Source organism: Prionailurus bengalensis, chromosome C2 (genome assembly GCF_016509475.1).
Source record: "Prionailurus bengalensis isolate Pbe53 chromosome C2, Fcat_Pben_1.1_paternal_pri, whole genome shotgun sequence".
Taxonomy (NCBI): domain Eukaryota; kingdom Metazoa; phylum Chordata; class Mammalia; order Carnivora; family Felidae; genus Prionailurus; species Prionailurus bengalensis.
Window position 1 is genome coordinate 58,618,107 of NC_057350.1, and position 19,120 is coordinate 58,637,226.

The 19,120-nt window shown below is 42.3% G+C and overlaps 1 protein-coding gene across 1 annotated transcript in view; it reads left to right on the plus strand.

Annotated features, from left to right (window-relative positions):
• The first annotated feature begins 1,101 nt into the window (after nucleotides 1-1,101).
• Nucleotides 1,102-19,120, plus strand: part of PHLDB2 (pleckstrin homology like domain family B member 2) — a 234,842-nt gene continuing 216,823 nt past the window's right edge. Inside the window, exon 1 of the mRNA XM_043594101.1 lies at nucleotides 1,102-1,325. The gene's annotated coding sequence lies outside the window, so the exon portion shown is untranslated. The remainder of the gene's footprint in view (nucleotides 1,326-19,120) is intronic.

Below are 19,120 nucleotides of genomic sequence, written 5' to 3' on the forward strand. Positions count from 1 at the left end.
GCAACTGTCCCCCTGAGTGCCTGATGTTCAAAGAGGAACTAGACCCGTGAGTTGTTTCGAGAAGGTAGAGCTCACCATCAGGCAGAATATTTCTGGTTCTCCCAGTTTTCTATTGTTGCTATAAGTCATCACAAGCTCAGTGGCTTACAGTAACACAATACAAATGTATTGCCTTTCAGTTCTACAGTCAGAAGTCTAAAATGGGCCAGCAGGGCAATGTTCTTTCTGGAGGTTCTAGAAGAAAACTCATTTCCTTGCCTTTTCAGCTTCTAAAAGCCACCTTCTTTGGCCAGGGGCCCTTCCTGACTTCTTCAAAGCCAGTAGCATGGCATCTTCAATCTCTCTCTGACTCCACTCCTGTCACCACATCTCCTTTGATCCTAGCATCTTCTGAGGCACCCTGTGATATACTGGGCCCACATGGACAACCCAAGATAATCAATCTCCATCTCCAAATTCTTAACTTGATCCATATACAGAGTCCCTTTTACCACGAAAGGTGACATATTCACAGGTTCTAAGAATTCAGACATAGACATTTTTGGGGCCTCTTCAGTCTACCACAGAGTACTATGGAAAGTGTATGGACATTGGACATTGGTACTGGTTTTAGAATAGTGAGTTCGAATCCTGATTTAAGCACCTACTCATTGCATGACTATTACCCCTTTGAGCTTCTGTTCCCTCATCTATAAAATTTCAAGGTTCAAGTAATTGTTCAAGGAATTTCCAAATGATTCTCACCAGACAGGAATTCAATAGAAGAAATTCTATTAAATGAGAGATTTGTTAAAATGACTTTGAAATTGCATTCTGAGATTGCTACAGGAAAAAGAAGTGAAATAAAAGGTATTTTTCTCCTATATATACCTGTCTACTTCACAGATCCTGTTGAAAGATCACTGCTTTTCTGGATAGTCAATAGCTAACAAATCTGCTTTCTTCCCCTGCAGTGCTGCTATCTGATTCTGTCATCCAGATCGCTGGTTGGGCTTGAGCAGGACTGAGAGCCTGGACTGGTCTGTAGTGATTGGCCAGACCAGGCAGCTGAAACCAGCACAGGTTCCCTCCTTCACATCTGTCAACATACCTGCTTGCAAGCAAGTTGCAGCTCGTGACCACTGTCCACAGAGGCCAGTGAAAGCGGGAAAGGAAATGGAGGGGAACACCTTGATTTTATGCTTGAGAAAAAGTGAAATCCTGTGTTGATGCTTCTTACCATCGTCCCAAACTCTTCGGCCAGGATTGGAACAGTCGTGGGACACCACTGCTGAGTCAGGAAGGAAGTTGAGAGAAGAGTCCAGATTCCAAAAGCAGCAATCAAGGTAGGCAATCTGTCTGGTCATGGGCCTTTCTCTCAAGATCACAAAACAGGCATTTTGCCCAGCCTTGTAGCCAGAGAGTCTCTGATGATGGTCTACTGAAGGAGATGTGTTAGTTGTGGGTGCATGTTGAGAGAATTCAATCATTCGTCCACCAACGTGTTCTGCAAAGTGGGTTGTATTTTTCTTCCATCTTCTTTCCCTTTTGAAAATTGTTGTGTTTCCTCTACATATTTCAAAGGTTTAGAAAGTTTTCTATCTTTCGTCATAAAAATTGTATTTGTGATTTCATGAAATTCTTCCATTAGTTATGACTCTTCAAACATGGTTTTGTTCCAGATTTTGCTGGCATAAGTTCTTTCCACTTTCAAGATATACCAGGACAGTTTGCATTATAAATCTGAGGAACACACTGTCTATGCAAAAAGCTTTCGAACTCGAGCGATAGGATTTCCCAGAAAGCCATGTGCATTATTCGGCTCTGGAACCTAAGGAGTTAAAAGTCTTCAAATTGCTGGAGCAGAATCAAGTCTGTTTACCTAAGCTTATCACCCAGGCTGGCCAGGTCAATCATTTACTGACGAAAGGCTGTTTCCTAACTTTGACAGAAGACCGCTAAAGCCCATGCCTATCTCTATAGAAGAGACACAAGGCAATGTAGAAGATAACTGTTCTCTGCAGTGATAGCTGACCAGAGACATTTTTATCCTACACAGAGTAGTAAATGCCACAGGCTCCTTCCTAGCTCAACAATAAATGAACACGAACGAGACTCATGAACAAACTGAATACCTGATGTCACCTCAGGCATAAGAGCTTGTGATTTTGAAGAAGCTTCCCTTACTTCTGGAGGTCTAGAGAGAAAAAATTGACTATAGAACAAGTTAGCGAGTGATTCTTGAGGGGGGATAAGATTATTAAGTAATCACCAAAAAACATGGAATTTTTCTTTCAAGTCTACACATTCCAAAAATGTGTTATTTTAAATAAACATTTAGATCGGAATACAACCCCTCCAGAAATGTTGTCATATTGTTACCCATATACTTGTCAGGTCTGTGCAATGGTTCCTAGCTCTTCCACTTTTAGAAGTATGGTGAAAGAGAAGCCCTATTTTTCTGAACTCCCTTTAGGAGAGGGATTGGGCAGTTTATTCAACAAGGTAATGTTTGACAGTATTTTTGTCAATCATTTATGGAACTGAAGTGAATCCCCTTTGGTGCGGTTTGTGGCCGGAATTTTTATGTGGCTCGGGAAGTTAACTAGATGCAGGAGTGTAAGCCACTGCAGAGGGTGGCCTGGACACAAATCCCATGTGTGATTTGGGCTGAGTCTGTGGCTAACTCCCAGGAATGTGGTGAAGAATTATGGTAACTGATACATTTCTGTGAAGATATTAACTCTGTAAAATGTTAAGTGTGTGTCTGGCTGGTTTCCAGAGAACGTTTGTAGATAATGCATGTGATGGAGGTGGTTTGGAACTGGGGAAAGTGTGCCAGAGCATTCCAATGCATTGGCCAGATTTACCCACAATCCCTTAGGCTGCCTTAGAAACAGATAGGTCTTATCTGTCCTTTCTCCGCAGCATCTGGAATAGGCCAAAACACTGGTGGCCCTTGAGAATATATCCAGCTTTTCTTCCCGTTTCATTCATATTGGATATTAGGTAGGGGGAGGTTATTCTCGGGATTGACTAAACTAGATAGACAGTGTTAGTCCTTTTACAAGTCAGGAAATGAGAACTCAGAAGTTAATTCAATGTTTATTTATTTTTGAGAGAGAGAGAGAATATGTGGGAGAGGGGCAGAAGAGAGGGGGACAGAGGATCCAAAGTGGGCAGTTAGCCTGACATGGGGCCCGACCCACAAACTGTGAGATCGTGACCTGGGCCGAAGTCAGACGCTCATCCGACTGAGCCACCCAGGTGCCCTGACCCCAGAAGTTAATTAATTTGCCCATGTTTACTCAGTCATAAGCTGAGCCAGGATTCTACCAAATCCTGCCTCATTCCCTATCCAATGCTTTTCCAAGGCAGTCGTGGAGTTAAGCACATGCAGGAACATAAATTGTGGGTGTGTAGGTGTTGAGAGGGCAGTCACCTAGGAAAGCAAGGCTGACTAACAAAGCCAGAGGTTTTCCACTGGCCCTTGGATGTGCCATGCCCGAGGGCAGCTGGGTACCACTATTACCAAAATGGCAGCATGGACTAGACTAGACCTTCTGCAAGAGCAAGTAAAGGGAACAATGGGCTGGGAGCAGAGGGAAGTGTTCCCAGTCCCAGGAGTGACAGTCACTGCAGTCTTTCCAGTCCTGGATATTTCTTTTTTTCCCCCCCCCCCTTTCTTTCATTCTTTCTTTCTTTTAATGTTTATTTATTTTTGAGAGGGAGAGACAGAGACAGAGTGCGAGTGGGGGAGGGGCAGAAAGCGAGGGAGACACAGAAACTAAAGAGGCTCCAGGCTCTGAGCTGTCAGCACAGAGCCCGATGCAGGGCTCAACTCATGGACCGTGAGATCGTGACATGAGCCGAAGTCGGCCGCCCAACCGACTGAGCCACCCAGGTGCCCCCAGTCCTGGATATTTCTTAAGTAAACCGAGGGAATTTTCAGGCTAGATCTCTTCCCCTTTCTATTCCAGAGACTCAAACACATGAGCCCCAACTTAAGTACAACATTTGAACTATTTCCAGGGAAACAAATGACACCATTCCAGTCCTTCTCTGGGAACGAAAATTAATAATTACAATTTCACTTCACCTTAGCTAATCTCTACTCATCTAAATCCAAGGGATTTGGGCAGAAAGAGGCTTAAAGCAAGAGGAACCTTCAACAATCTATCATATGGAGGTTCCCAGTATCTGCAGCCCAAAGAGGCCCATGTCAGCTTGGAGTCCAAATGGCTTACAGCTGTCATTCAAGCAGTGAACCAGTAAGGCACAGCAGCAAATCTCCCTTTCCTCCCAACCTCCATTTTGCTTTTGTTTGGATACATCCTAAAACTTCCATTAGGTGTCTGGCAGAAATTCCAAAGCAGCCACAATTCCTGAGCATTTACAAGATCAAGATAAAGAAGTGCCATCGTGAAATGTGGTTGGCTGAATATCTTTGAACAAAGAATTTTTTCTTTTTCCAGACCCACCTCATACTTAAGCGTGTGATAGCAAAGGCATTACAAATAGAGATCGCATTGCCAAGGCTGCTGAGTAAGTACCCTTTCCTGATGCAGCTGACCCCACAAGAATTGTATTCACATGCTATTATTTTTGCTAACTAAAACATTAGGATAAAGAGGAAAAGTTGAAGCTGAAATATGAGGACGCATGACAACATTTCACCTTTAACCAGTGCCTATGACGTGCAGGAAATGAACTCCTGCCTTTTTATCTACCTTTTAAAAAATCTAATCCTTATAAGAAACTTACGCAATTTGCTCAGTTCTCGTATATTGGACAGGTAGTAAGATGAGGTGAAATTTGAGTTGGGGTCTGCCTGGCCAAAACCCATGTCCTTTGGCACTCTGTTTTGGGAATAATACTCAGCAGTGTCTATACTATTTGTATTCTAAGGGTGAAAGAGTACGGAGTCCTTTGTAAATTATTAGCTTGGATCCTCAGGGCACATATTTATGACTCCCTCAGCCAGGCATTCTTGATCCCATACAGGCATAACACTCAACATCACAGTGGTTTTCCTCTCCTCCAGGAAAGTAACAAGAAAACACACACACACACACACACACACACACACATACACAATTGCCCTTACATCAGTTTTTCCATCCCTTTCTGAAACTGTGAAAAAGAAAATTGTCCTATCTCCTGGTTTGCGAACATTGTTTTGTTTATTTGTTTGATTTAAATGTAACGCAGAGACAAATTTTTTCACTTATTGTACCCAGATTTTTTTATTTCTGCAAATTTCTCTCTTTGGGAAAGTTGAATATGTCGAAAGTTTCTAGTCTGGTTTTATTTAATTTCATCATAACCCTGTAAGAAGGGTGTCATGGTAAAACGACATCCTTTCAGATAAGGAACCTAAGACTCCATAAAGATGACTGCTCTCTCAGAATCACTCTGCTAACAAGTCCTATAGGCTTAGGACTCCAGATTCTTTGCTCTCTTTTTTTTCTAACAAACAAGCAGTTCCCTGGATCCTTCAATGGTGGGAATGGGACTTACAAATGGTGGGAATGGGACAATACAAGCTATTTTCAGAAATTAAAAATGCCAACTGACTACATGGCCTGTTCTCAGGCTTCAGAGACCTACTCAAATGTTGATCGCTTTGCTTTGGGTGGAGATCCTATCAGGTCAGTGTGGTAATGTTACTCTAATTAGATTTTCATTGAGTAATGGAAATGAAGATACTACTTGATACTTAATAAAATCTGCCTTAAAGGCAAATTTGTTCAACCCATGTGCCCATAAGCAAAGAAAGAGATGGAAGGAATTCTTGCTGGGAAAAAGCTAAGAAACCACTCTCCTCTCATTGGCTATATGCCTATAGGACAGTATATGTAGGTAGGGGCTACAGGGCCCCCCTAGCGTCTCTTGATATACACAGTTCCTCTCTTGGTTAACTCTATGACCAGATGGTATCTTGTGAGTCAAGAAGTTGCCAAATGATAGGAAACCCAAGAAAGTCCTTCTTCAAATCGGGAATCTGTCATGGGTGTGTCCCCGATACCTATGGAAGCCAGCTAACGTTACAGGAAGCTTTCTTGTGCCTTATGAACTTCATTTCGGTCCTACGATGCTCTGAGGAGTCAGGGAGCCCTGTATCAGTTGCGCATCTGCAGGTGGCCGAATGTTTTCTTATTCTTAATGCTTCACTGGGAACTGCTCCCAGCTGGCCATCTGAGTCTCCATCCATGTGACAGTCTTGTATGTGTCCTTGCATTGGGGTTAATGTGCATTTGCATTGCACTTTTTGTCCCCATCTCCTTGCCCTCAGAGGCTCTAAGGGTGCAGGAGAACCCATATGCTCTGGGAAACGAGCAAACAGAGAGAATGAAACCTCTGCCCTGCTCCACGCCAACTTGTTCCCCTCCTCTCCACAGTTCCAAGGTCAAGTTTCCCTTGGGAGCAGTTAGGAAACTGAAGGTCACAAAAAGCTGGCAGTTCACGGTGCCTTGGAGGGTTTCCCAGAAAGCAAAATGAAAATGAGATTGTTTCCACATAAGAACTCTGTATTTGGAGGACAGGATTCAGTCTAAATTTGCAGTTTCACTGTGCACTTAGGTAACCCCCACAAAGTCTAGTTGTTTTTCTTTTCCTAAAGTCAAAACAATATCAAAAATATTTCCTGCAGAGAACTCTAGGCAGAACTTTTTGTCATCGCTGAGCTGATGTTTTCAAGGATTCATATCTTAAGATAAACCCTTTATGGTGTGTTTAGCTGAGGCTCTTGTGTCTTTCTGCATAATGACGGCTGTGCCTGGGGACTGCTTTATTGTAATCTCATTAGATTTCACAGTGTAAGCAGCTGGAAGCTTGTGGTTAGTAAGTGAGCAAGTTGCAAAACAAAAACAAGCAAACAAACAAACAAAAAAAACCCCAGAGACCACACAGAGGCCAAGCAAGGATGTTGCAGTGAAGGAACAGATGGTAGGTTCTCTATGACCCGAAGAAGGTCCATCCTTCAATCCTGAAAAGATTTGCCCTCAAGTTCAAGTATATGTATTTCACAAAATTTAGCTTTATTTCCTGGACCGGAATCCTGAGTATAGGGAAGAACCAATGGCTAGACTTCCCGAAATCTGACTGTTCACTTCAAAAATTCATCTCATTTTGTTTCTCTCTGCAAGATGGAAAAGCCCTTGATAAGAGGTATTATTATAGAATGTAGCTGTTTTGGTAACTTGTAGTCCAAACAATAGAACATAGCCCAACAGAGGCATTCTGGTCCTGACTCCACCAGTATTTTGCTCTGTGGGTTTTGAACTTCTTGGTGGTGACTCAGTTCTGATTCTTTACTCTCTGCATCTTCCCTGTGAATAACCACAAACATTCATTGATGGGTCATCAATGGGTCATCCTCAGTTCTGCTAGAGTCACTTACTCTTTCCGAGAAACATATTAGGCACTATTTTCGAGACAAGATTAAATAATCTTGAAGGTTTTTCATTTATCAAGTGAGCCAAACCACAGCCTCCTTAGAGTCTCCTGTTTGGGTCTGTGTGTGTGTGTGTGTGTGTGTGTGTACTTTTAATTATTTGTACAGTAGTCTGAAGATTACGAGTTCTCAATAAATATTCATTGATGGTAATAAATTGGTAGATGACGGAGATTTTGTAGAGACAGTGATTTATATTTTTTTTAAATTTATTTATTTTAAGAGAGTGTGAGAGAGTGGGGGAGAAGCAGACAGAGAGAGGGAGAGAGAGAATCCCAAGCAGGCTCCATGCTGTCAATGCAGAGCCCGAACTCAAGAACTGTGAGATCAGGACCTGAGTGTCATGATAAATAAAGAGTTGGACGCTTAACCCACTGAGTCACCCAGGTGCCCCTGTAGAGAGAGTGATTTTAAAAAAAAGAAAAAGACTTTGTCATTGCCAGGGATGGCTAAAGAAAGGACGAGAAGTATCAACCTATGGTGTGGAGGGAACGGTGCATTGAAGGTACCTTGCTCTCTGGACGTGCAGTGACAGAAGAGCACAGCAGATAGGAGACTGGTTTTGTCTGATTCTGTTACTGCTGCAGCTGACGGTGCCACACTGAGCAGATCACTTCAGCTCTCTTGGCCTTAATTATCTTTCTTCTTTTTTCTTTTTTTTTTTTTTAATTTTTTTTTTTCCCCAACGTTTATTTATTTTTGGGACAGAGAGAGACAGAGCATGAACGGGGGAGGGGCAGAGAGAGAGGGAGACACAGAATCGGAAACAGGCTCCAGGCTCTGAGCCATCAGCCCAGAGCCTGACGCGGGGCTCGAACTCCCGGACCGCGAGATCGTGACCTGGCTGAAGTCGGACGCTTAACCGACTGTGCCACCCAGGCGCCCCTTTTCTTTTTTTTTTTAATGGAGATAAGGAGGTCGGCATGTATTCTTTTTTATGGTCTCCTCTAGTTGTAATATTCCATCTTCTAGGAAAAACTAGAAAAGTTAAGATCGACAGTTCTTTTCAAAAGAAAATACATTGGGGGGGCGCCTGGGTGGCTCAGTCGGTTGAGCATCCGACTTCAGCTCAGGTCATGAACTCGCAGTCTGTGAGTTCGAGCCCCGCATCAGGCTCTGTGCTGACGGCTCAGAGCCTGGAGCCTGCTTCCGATTCTGTGTCTCCCCCTCTCTCTGCCCCTCCTCCGCTCATGCTCTGTCTCTCTCTCTCCGTCAAAAATAAATAAACAGTAAAAAAAAAAAAAAAGAAAAAGAAAATACATTGGGGCACCTCAATGGCTCAGTCAGTTGAGCGTCCGACTTCGGCTCAGGTCACGATCTCACAGGTTGTGAGTTTGAGCCCTGCATCGGGCTCTGTGCGGACAGTTCAGAGCCTGGAGCCTGCTTCGGATTCTGTGTCTCTCCCTCTCTCTGCGCCTCCCCTGCTCATGCTTTCTCTGTCTCTCTCAAAAATAAACATTTTTTAAAAATTAAAAAGAAAATACACATATGGTTTTTATTTCTCTTGAGCCACTTTCCCTACCTCTCAGGTGTGTGAACTGGGAGGAATGAGAAACCGCTACAAAGATCTCAGGAACGAAAGTCCGAAGTTGTTATAAGATTGGAGAGGGTGGGCATCGATCTTTTCTGGAGAAGAAGCCCACTCAGCTGGAAAATTGGAGGCAAGCACCTCTGAGTTCTCTTGTCCAGCTGCCACCAAATCCGGCGCTGACACTCAGCTTTGCCACACCTGTCACTAATGTGCGCTCCAGCGAGCAGGCGGTCATGACTATTATCCTCCCTTTGTAAACAAACAAAAGTCCTTAAAGGTGACATGATTGCCCAAGGTTACAGAAACATGGCAGTGAGTCAGATGGAACTGTGTGCATTGGTGACATTACAAGCAAAAGGCGGAAGAGTGAGGGACAGATCGGCACCTCTTCTTAAGTTCACAAAACAATGGTCAAGGACTCTGGGAGAGCTGCAAGTTGGCTCTGAATCGTGGGATCATTCTCATCCTCCCGCCCCTCCCGGAGTCCCCTCCCGGCTGCCCTGCCCAGGGTTACTCACCCAGGTTGTTGCGAACTGGGCGCCTGTGCTCATGTCCCTTCTTGTAAGCTTCATGAAAAGCTATGTGTAATGAAGAGAGGGCACAACAAGGAAGAAGAATGCATCAAAGATCTTCCCTGAGGCCCTGGACTGAAAGGGCAGTTTTCCTGGGAGACACGCTGGTTTCCCTCTTATATTCCACAGAAATGGTCATCGGGATGACTGACAGAATTAGGACGTCCCGTTCCAAGCATGGATAATTTTTATGTTTTCACCTCTGGGGTTATTTCACTCCTCTCTGCTCTATTTCTCCCATAAAAAGGAAAGAATAATGCTTGCTCACTGTGACAAGGAGAAAGCAGCTCAGGGCAGGACTATTCAAAGGAAAGAGCTAATTGCACCGAGCACCAAGCACCAAGCACCAAGGCGTGACTGGAAGTGCTGGTAAAGAAAGCATGCAGCGTCATGGCCCACATGGGTTTACTTGTCAGTTCGGACCCACACCTGGGGAGCTCTAAGGCCCGGAAGAACCACACTCACAAGTAATGGAGAAGAACCTCTGGCCCCAACAGGAAAGCACTGAAAGAAATTAGGCATCAATGGTCTCATGCTTTCAGTAGGAAGCTGCATCACTTTGTTGCCCATTTTTGTCCCTTTTTAAAGATGAGAAGGCCGCCTGGGTGGCTCAGTTGGTTAAGCTTCTTATCCTCGATTTTCGCTCAGGTCATGATCTCAAGGTTGTGAAACGGAGCTCTGCATCAGGCTCTGCGCTGTCTTGTCTCCCTCTCTGGAGGGAGGATTCTCTGTCTCCCTCTCTCTCTGCCCCTCCCCCACTCACTCTCGCTTTCTCAAAAATAAATAAGTAAACATAAAACAAAAGAAAAGATGAGAGAGGGAAAGTCAACCTCAATTATGATCACCAAGGGATATCTGGTAATTTTCCAGGTGATAAGGGAACACCGTGAGTTCAGTAAGAATAGATTGACTTCCTGGCAGGGTCCTCAAGTGATTTTCTGTTGTACTCAACAGAAATGTTACTGCATCTACACACTTTCTCAGTGTGTATTTCTAATATTTGACTCCATTTCTAGTATCTAATTGACTTCTTCTAAGGTGGTCTCTTGGGGAAAGGGATGGTAACACAGCAATGTGTAGCTGATACTGTCCACAACCATATTGGCTAGACTCACTTTATATATTTTTTTAATTTAATTTAATTTTATTTTTTTGAGCGAGAGACTGAGCATGAGCAGGGGAGGGACAGAGAAAGGAGACACAGAATCTGAAGCTGGATCCAGGCTCTGAGCTATCAGCGCAGAGCCCGACACCGGGCTCAAACTCATGAACCTCGAGATCATGACCTGAGCCGAAGTCAGACGCTTAACCTCCTGAGCCACCCAGGTGCCCCTAGGCTCACTTTTTAGAAGCCACAAAACAAACAACCAAACAGCAAAAGTCACCCTTGGGTTGCCCACCAAATGCATTCAGCTAAGGCAGGATGGGAAGAAAATAAGCTTATGATTCAAACATGAACTACCTCTTAATGAGGCCAGAAAACCAAAATGACCCATAATTCCAAGAAGCATTATCAATGTCAAATGTAGCTCAAACACAGACTTCATGGAATTAAAAACAAACACTAAATAAAACAGTCAAGTGCTGAAACAAGAGACAACCCCATGCATTCTCTAATGCATGTGACAAAGTGACCAAGTAACAAAGCCCCGGTGAGTCCTGTCACAGGTTCTTCTACGGAGCCAGTGAGCACACCATCATTTCTTGAACTGAATTCCCAATATGGGACTGGATTCTCCAGCCCTGTCAGTTTTCTAGTAAGAGAAAAACCATTTCAGAAGCAATATAATGCGGTTTTCCTACTTTCAAAAAGTCATCTGGCCATTCTTATACCTACCCATAGTCCTCACTAAGCACATAGTCAGGGGAGCCAGAGTCCATAAGTATTCTATCTGTGCCCAAGACTTTGCCAGGTAGTGAAGTTAAGGAGGGGCTTATCCTGTGGAGACTTTCCAGAAAATGCAGAGACTGTTCCTATAATCCCATTTTTTACTGCCCAATAGTCTGAAAGGCAAAGAAGCAGCATTTTAAACCGAAGAGACTTTCATACTATAAATCTTCAGGCATTTGGGGGCAACAAGTGTTTCAACGTAATTGCAGTAAACCTAAAATAATTTACAAGTTGTGTGTGTGTGTACATGTGTGCAATGCATGGAAAGAATTTTAATATGAGAAAGGCATTAGATCAGTTGTGCAGGAAGAAAAATCCGTTATCTGAACTATTCCTGGATGTATGTTACACAAATCTAGGTACTTGTTTAATTTCTGGAATTAATTAGCAAATGTCTGTTCAAAACATGGGCTTAAATGACTTCTATTGATAGCATAGCCCTTCTCTAAAATTGCTGCAACACATTTTGATCATTTTTAGAAAAGGCACACTATAAGAAGGTTTGGCATGTAAAACATTCCTTTGAGATATCTAAATGAGTCCATATATTGAATTTCATATCTTCAAGTAACTCTTGGCATGCCAGATTTTATATCTCATTAGCGTATTATTTAATATAATTTTTAAAAAAGATTCACCAATGGAATTTGAGTAAGCTGGTCAATGGATACAATGGCCTAAGTGTTATTTGGTTGCACTGTGTGCTTAGCCCACTCTCCAAATTTTTTTCTCCTATTTCGCAGACAGGCTCTCTGACCATGTCTGGTTATGCTCAGTTTTTGGCTGTTCCCCTAAAGGGATTATCTGAAGGTCACCATTTTTCCTTTTTGAATGACTATCTAACCTAATTCCCACTGGGATACTGCTATTTTTCATATAAATTTGTATCAGAAGCTATTAACTCCCACTTTCCCCGAGCCAAGGTCATAACAGCATGTTGGAATCAAACATTTTCTATTATTCTAACACAGATCCAATAAAAAGACATTTATAGAGTTCCTAATATATGCTTCACACTGTGTTACGTGCTATAGATACAGAAATGAGTAGCTCACAGTTTTGCCCTGAGGAGGACAAACATTTCATAGGGCAAATGAACCAATAAGGAGCCAGCACATCAATGTATGTATGAGGCTATAGGGACAGTGATAATTGAATATACCACAGAAAAGTTCTAGATGGATGCTCAAGAAGACCTTCAAAGAAGTTGAGGTCCAAGCGGTGTTTTAAAGAAAAGGAAATTTGTATTTGCATCCTTCTTTTTCAAGAATTCAGACTTCAAAGAGAAGGCTGCTTCCTTTTAGAAATTTGTCTGAATATCCTAAGAAGAAAAAAATGCAAGAGTAGAGATAGTTGTGGTAGTCATGACTGTGGCAGATTTGATTCCCTGGAGAAGGAAGGTAAGAGGAAGGTCCAGAGCGATCCTTCTAATTGAAAGGCAGGAACAGGAAGAACTAAAACTTTACCCTAAAATAGAGTCTATGCCTCATTCACATTCCTTGAACTTGGAGCTTCAATTTAGAATCATTCTCTGCAGCCCAGGCCTCACAAGCTCTCGCGAACACTGGGGAAATTTGCCTGGCGAACTGTCTTGTTATGAATCTGATCTCTACTCAGCTATGACCTGAATTTCCATATATCCTGGGAGCAACCTTAAATAGAAACACAGAACAACACATTAGAGAAACAGCAGAGAAGTCTTGTGATGTCAGCAGCTGGCACCAGTTTGGAAGCTCAAGGTTTAAGGAGAGGGATAACCTACCAGCACCCATCCCAATGGCCTCCATTAACAGCGAACTCCAACTCCAACTTTAACACCGCATATCTGAAGCAGGACATACGGTAGAAGGGTGGGCTTAGTAGCTTTCAACCTAGCCTGGGTTGGAAGGTTGGAAATCCTTCCCAATCTTCTTAAGTTGGTTTGGGTAAATCTTTAGTGTGTAAGTGAAAATGTTCACCATCTTAAATAATGCATCCATTTCCTGAAATTGGGCCAAGAGATTGTGGAGTTGTCTGATTCTTTTCGAAACTCAGATCATAAATCACACTCTTAATGGGCCAACTTACATGTTGGTTTCACTCTTTCATCCACTGGAGGGAAAAATATATGTAAAAGTTAATTAGGATAGATTTGACCACATAAATACTAATACTTAAAAACTAAATAACTTAAAACTCCTTTTACATATAAGGAAAGGTAAAAATAGAAACAGTGAACAGGAAAGTATATTTGCAATATAAATGACGGGCAAAAGGTTACTATCCCCAAAGAGTACTTACAAATCCATACCAGCCAGAGGCACTGTCTCAGTAGAAAGCTAGGCAGAAAATGAACTGGCGGTTCACAAAAAAGAAAGATAACCCATAATCATTTGAAGAGCTGTTTAGCCACGCTAAAAATGAAAATAAAGGCAAGTTAAACAATAAGATGACATTTCCTTTTTTATGAGATTGGCAAAGTTAGGGTAACACAAGGTATTGGTGGGCAAGTGGGAAACAGGTTACTTTCACACACTGAGATGGTACAAGTGCCGACTGCTGCAACCCCCTTTTTTAAGGGCAGCTTGTCAAATCATAAAAATGTCTTAATGTGGGTAATTTTTGACTTAGAAAATTCACTTCTAGGACTTACTTTTAGACAATAATGGAAGGATGCATTAGAAACTTCCCACAGTACACATATATCTGTATAAGGCTTGTTTATAGCAGCAAATTCTGAAAAAAAGCCTAAATATTCATCAGAGAAGGACTGAATGAATACACACACACACACACACACACACACACACGCACGCGCACACACCCATACTTGTGGGTACTGTGCAGCCATTTCACATGATGAGCTCCATCTAGTGTCAGGGACCGAACTTTGTCACCAATAGATCTATGATTAATGTATGTCTACCAGTTATGAGCTGTGTAACCTGGGTAAGTCATTTGACCTAAGCCTGTTATCTCATCGTTAAAAACAAAGACAATACTACTACCTGTGTCTTACAATGGAGCTGAATTGGGTGAGAGTATGAAAGGAAAGCACTCAGACTACAACTTGACCCACCAAGGGCAGAATAGCCCAAGCGCTGTTGGCGACCAAGCCTCTTGACCCCACACTTTCAGCTTCTGCACAAAATGACAAACTAAACAGACCCAAGGTTTGGAGTCTTGATCTTCCCAAGACCTTATTAAAATAAAAATGTTTTAAAAAAGAATAAACTCATAACAGAAAAGGAGACACTGTAAAAAGAAAACAATCTAATAAATTTCCCTTTGTGATTGAAATTATTACTGCTATAAAAAATGGATAGACTGGAAAACAATATTGAAGACTTTTTTTTTTTCAAAATTTAGAGCAAAATGACCTTGGTGGAAATGTAAGATAAAAGATAATTAAGCAGTAATAAGAAAAATTAGAATAGCCAACATATGGGGCGCCTGGATGTCTCACTCAGTTAAGCGTCTGACTTCGGCTCAGGTCATGATCTCCCAGTTCCAGTTCGTGAGTTCGAGCCCAGTGTCGGGCTCTGTGCTGACAGCTCAGAGCCTGGAACCTGCTTCGGATTCTGTGTCTCCCTCTCTCTCTGCCCCTTCCCTGCTCATTCTCTCTCTCTCTTTCTCTCTCTCTCTCTCTCTCTCTCTCCACCCCCCCCCCCCAAAATAAACATTAAAAAAATTACAATAGCCAACATATACAAAAAGCCCTGAATTTGTGTCAGGCACTGATTCACACCCATTTCATGCATTATTTCAAACAGCTGTCCCAGAAAACCAATGAGGTGGCTAGTAATATTAGTCTCTCTCTTTACATTGGAGAGATTAAAGCATTAAGAAATTAAGAAATTTTCCCCAGGTCACAGCTAGTATGTGATGGATTTTGGACACGCACAGAGCCAGTGTCGCTCTGTGCTAGATTGTTTCTGTCACCTTGCTGGCTGCCACTCCTGCTAAGGGCTTTTCTGCATCACAAAGAAAGAAGAACTGCCTTTCCCAGACTGCCCTCCCCACCTGGTTTCAGGTTAGAGCCTGCTGGTGGTTTGGAAGGTTGAAAAGAAGAGGCATTATTCTCCGGAGCAGTCGCCAGCAGTTGCACAGGCAGAAGCTACATGCGAAGTTTGAAGCAGCTTTAAACTGAACATCTAGAGAATCCCACACACTGGGACTGCAGACTGAGCTACTCAGTAACAGTTCAAGAAACTTGCCCTCTCCCAGCCTTTCCAATGTTTGTTCCTTGTATTCAAACATTTCCTACCGAAAACACACAGAAGGGCTTTTGTTTCCCTGATCAAACTCTGACTGATTCAGGTGCCAAACACTGAGACCCAATCCAGGAAGTCCCGTATCTAACTCGTAGGTGTCCCAGAAACGGCACAGCAAATTGAAGGGGAAAAAAGTATCCCTTTTTACTAAGTATCCAAAAGTAGAATCTTAGCGCTCAGAAGTCACAACACTTAGATTAAAAGAGCTCACGTACAGCAAAATGAATTTAAAAGCAAACAAAAAGGGGGCGCCTGGGTGGCTCACTTAACCGTCCCTCTTGATTTTGGCTTAGGTCATGATCTCTCGCAGTTCATGAGTTCAAGCCCTGGGTTAGGCTCTGCACTGACAGTGTGGAGCCTGCTTGGGATCTTCTCTCTCCCTCTCTCTCTGCCCCTCTCCCTTTCATACACACACACACTCTCTCTCTCTCCCTCCCTCAAAAGTAAATAAACTTTAAAACAAACAAACAAAAAGCCCAGAGAAACAAACAAAACAACTAAGCCACCTTGTGATATTTTAGAATACCAAAGATTAAAAGAATAAAAGAACATTCAGAGGAGAAAAAAGAAACCTACAAGGAATATGAATTAGACTGACTTCTCACTTCTCATCAACATCACATATGGTGCCCATAGATGTTGGGAAATTGTTTTCAAAGATCTGAGAGGACATGATTTCAACCCCAAATCCTACACCCAGCCAAACTATAAATGCAGGGTTAGAGTACAATATAGGCATTTTGGGTAGATACACTAAGAACTCCAAAATTTTAACTTCTTTGCACAGTGTTTTAAACGACAGGTCCACTTGACAAACTTTCTGTAGAGTGCAAGATGGTGTATACTTGTTTTAATACTACTGGTTTATTTCCACGAGTGTGAAAAAACATATAGCATAACAAGCTTTCACATTCATGTAAATTATTTAGAACCAAAGTATCAGAGGGATATAGGAATCAAAAAGAAATATAATAGAACAGACAGTATATGAATATGGCAAGATTGTGAGGATAGTACATGAATGACTGACGTTTGGGAAACACTTTGCTAAAGTTAATGGCTTAATATATTATCTCATCCAAATATATTTACATTTTAAAAGAAGAGCCTTAAAAGACACTGCAGAGCCAAAAGCAGACACTCATCAGCCACAGCAAAGCCAGGGCAGAGGAGCCCAGGAACTATTATTTGTGACTTGCCCCCTGAAGACAGCCCAGTTTCCTTGGCTTAGACTCCATATTCCTCACCCTCCCCATGGAAGCCTCTGACTGTTTTGGCTCCCCAGAAAGGTCTCCTGCAGGGAAGAGAGTGTGAGGATCCATTGAAAGGAATGCCCTCAATTGCCTACAAGTTCCATTTCTCATTATAAAGTAGGACGTTTAGGAACCTGGCTCATGCGCCCATACCTTTGTTTGCAGACTCCTATTTCTCACTATTTTTTTTTTTAATGTTATTGTGTCTTTCTGTGTTAATTTCAAATCTTATTTGGACTGAGGAAGAGTTTATCTAAATAATATCAATGACACTAACCCTACCAACCTGTGGGCACATGGATACACTGGAGTTTCCGGTCCTAAGTGGCTGGAATTAACCTTGTAGTCAGGGTTCTTGGTTCCACACACAGACACTAACTCTGCTTTAAGCAGAAAAGGATTTACTGGAAAGATGTCGCATGGTTGATGGAATGGGTAGGCAGGCTGAAGAGAAACACAGGAGGAAACAGGAAAGATAACACAGAGCCAAGATGGCACCACAGAACAGTTCAAGATGCTGTCACACATACGAGCTATGGTTCCACCGGCCACATCTGGATGCCACCCTCCCTCGGGGGCACTGGCCATAATCTTGAAAGGCCTCCTGCACATTTGCAATCCTCAGCGAAGCTCAAAGTCTCGGGCAGATGCGGCTGGCAGCCTGAACTGCCAGGGAACTGGGGGAGGAAACATCTGGCCCTCTGGGCCTGGGTCTCTTTGTTGGGATTCCCTGAAATAGGAAGGCAGGGCAGGCAAAAATGACAAAAGCCCACTTCACTTGGTGACTTTGTGAGGCAGCACCAGAGCAACCATGTCTCTCTTTATTCTCACCTCACTTCCCTTGTTAAATTGAGCAGTTTGCCAAACAGAGTAACTTGTGTTGGATTAAATACATTTACATAACATATATTTCCTTTCCTTTTAAAGTCAGGGTTCAAACATGAGATTCTCATTTAAAATTTTTGAGTCTTTCTATGTGTACTTCTTTTTTTTTTTTTTTTTCAACGTTTATTTACTTTTGGGACAGAGAGAGACAGAGCATGAACGGGGGAGGGGCAGAGAGAGAGGGAGACACAGAATCGGAAACAGGCTCCAGGCTCTGAGCCATCAGCCCAGAGCCTGACGCGGGGCTCGAACTCACGGACCGTGAGATTGTAACCTGGCTGAAGTCGGATGCTTAACCGACTGCGCCACCCAGGCGCCCCTCTATGTGTACTTCTAAACAAACTTGGACGAAGCTGAGGAGTATTTCCTGTTAAATTCTATTAGGACATAAGTTTCGAATTACCTGTGAGCCTTTTTGATTAAAAAAAAAAAATTCAGTTTGAAGATAAGCTCAAAGAGACTGAGCTTTCTAATGTGATTAATCACCAACAATGTAAGATGCTTATTTCATGAATTCTTGAAAGAGATTTTAAACTGTGATAGCACAAAACCACTGAGCTGCTTAACCTGAGAACCAAGTAGATGTCTCTGGTAAATTCCGGTAAAAAAAAAAAAAAAAAAAAAAAAAATCTGTGGGGAAATAAAGACATCTGTTTTAGCGGTGTATGAGAGATGATGTAGGTACACATAAAAAGTAATTAATATCACCTACGGGTTGATATTCTGCACTCAATTATATTCACAAGTAAGATTTTTGTTTTACTGGATCTGACTGTATACTGTGCGATTCCAGTAACATTCCCCATGTTTGTTTTAATCTCCTTTACCTTCTATGTCCTGGAGGGTGGTGGTGTTAAATTTAATTTGTCAACCTATGTTAATTTTACAAGAATCCAGATCAAACTGCTGTGCAAACAAGAAGTGCCTTGCAGAGTTTCTTGGTGATTAGGCTGGAGAAGTCACAGCTGAACTCAAAAATATGCTGCCAGGGGTAATTTTTCATTTTTTTCCCCCAATAATTTTAATGGCTCAAATGAAAGAGCTGTTTTTCTTTAACAATAGTATCCTTGTTAAAAGTACTTTAAAGAGCTGTTCCACTACACTGAAACAGTCTCATTAAACCACTAATATAACAAAGATACCAGCAGTTGCTAAATCCAAAGAATATAATTCCATCTCGTGGCAGAAATTTTAAGGGTGACTTTTGTTCAGTGTTCAGCTTCATTCCCAGTTTAGGGGACTCCTGTCCATTAGACATTTCTTTGCACAGAAACATCATTAATCTGTGAGACTCACTACA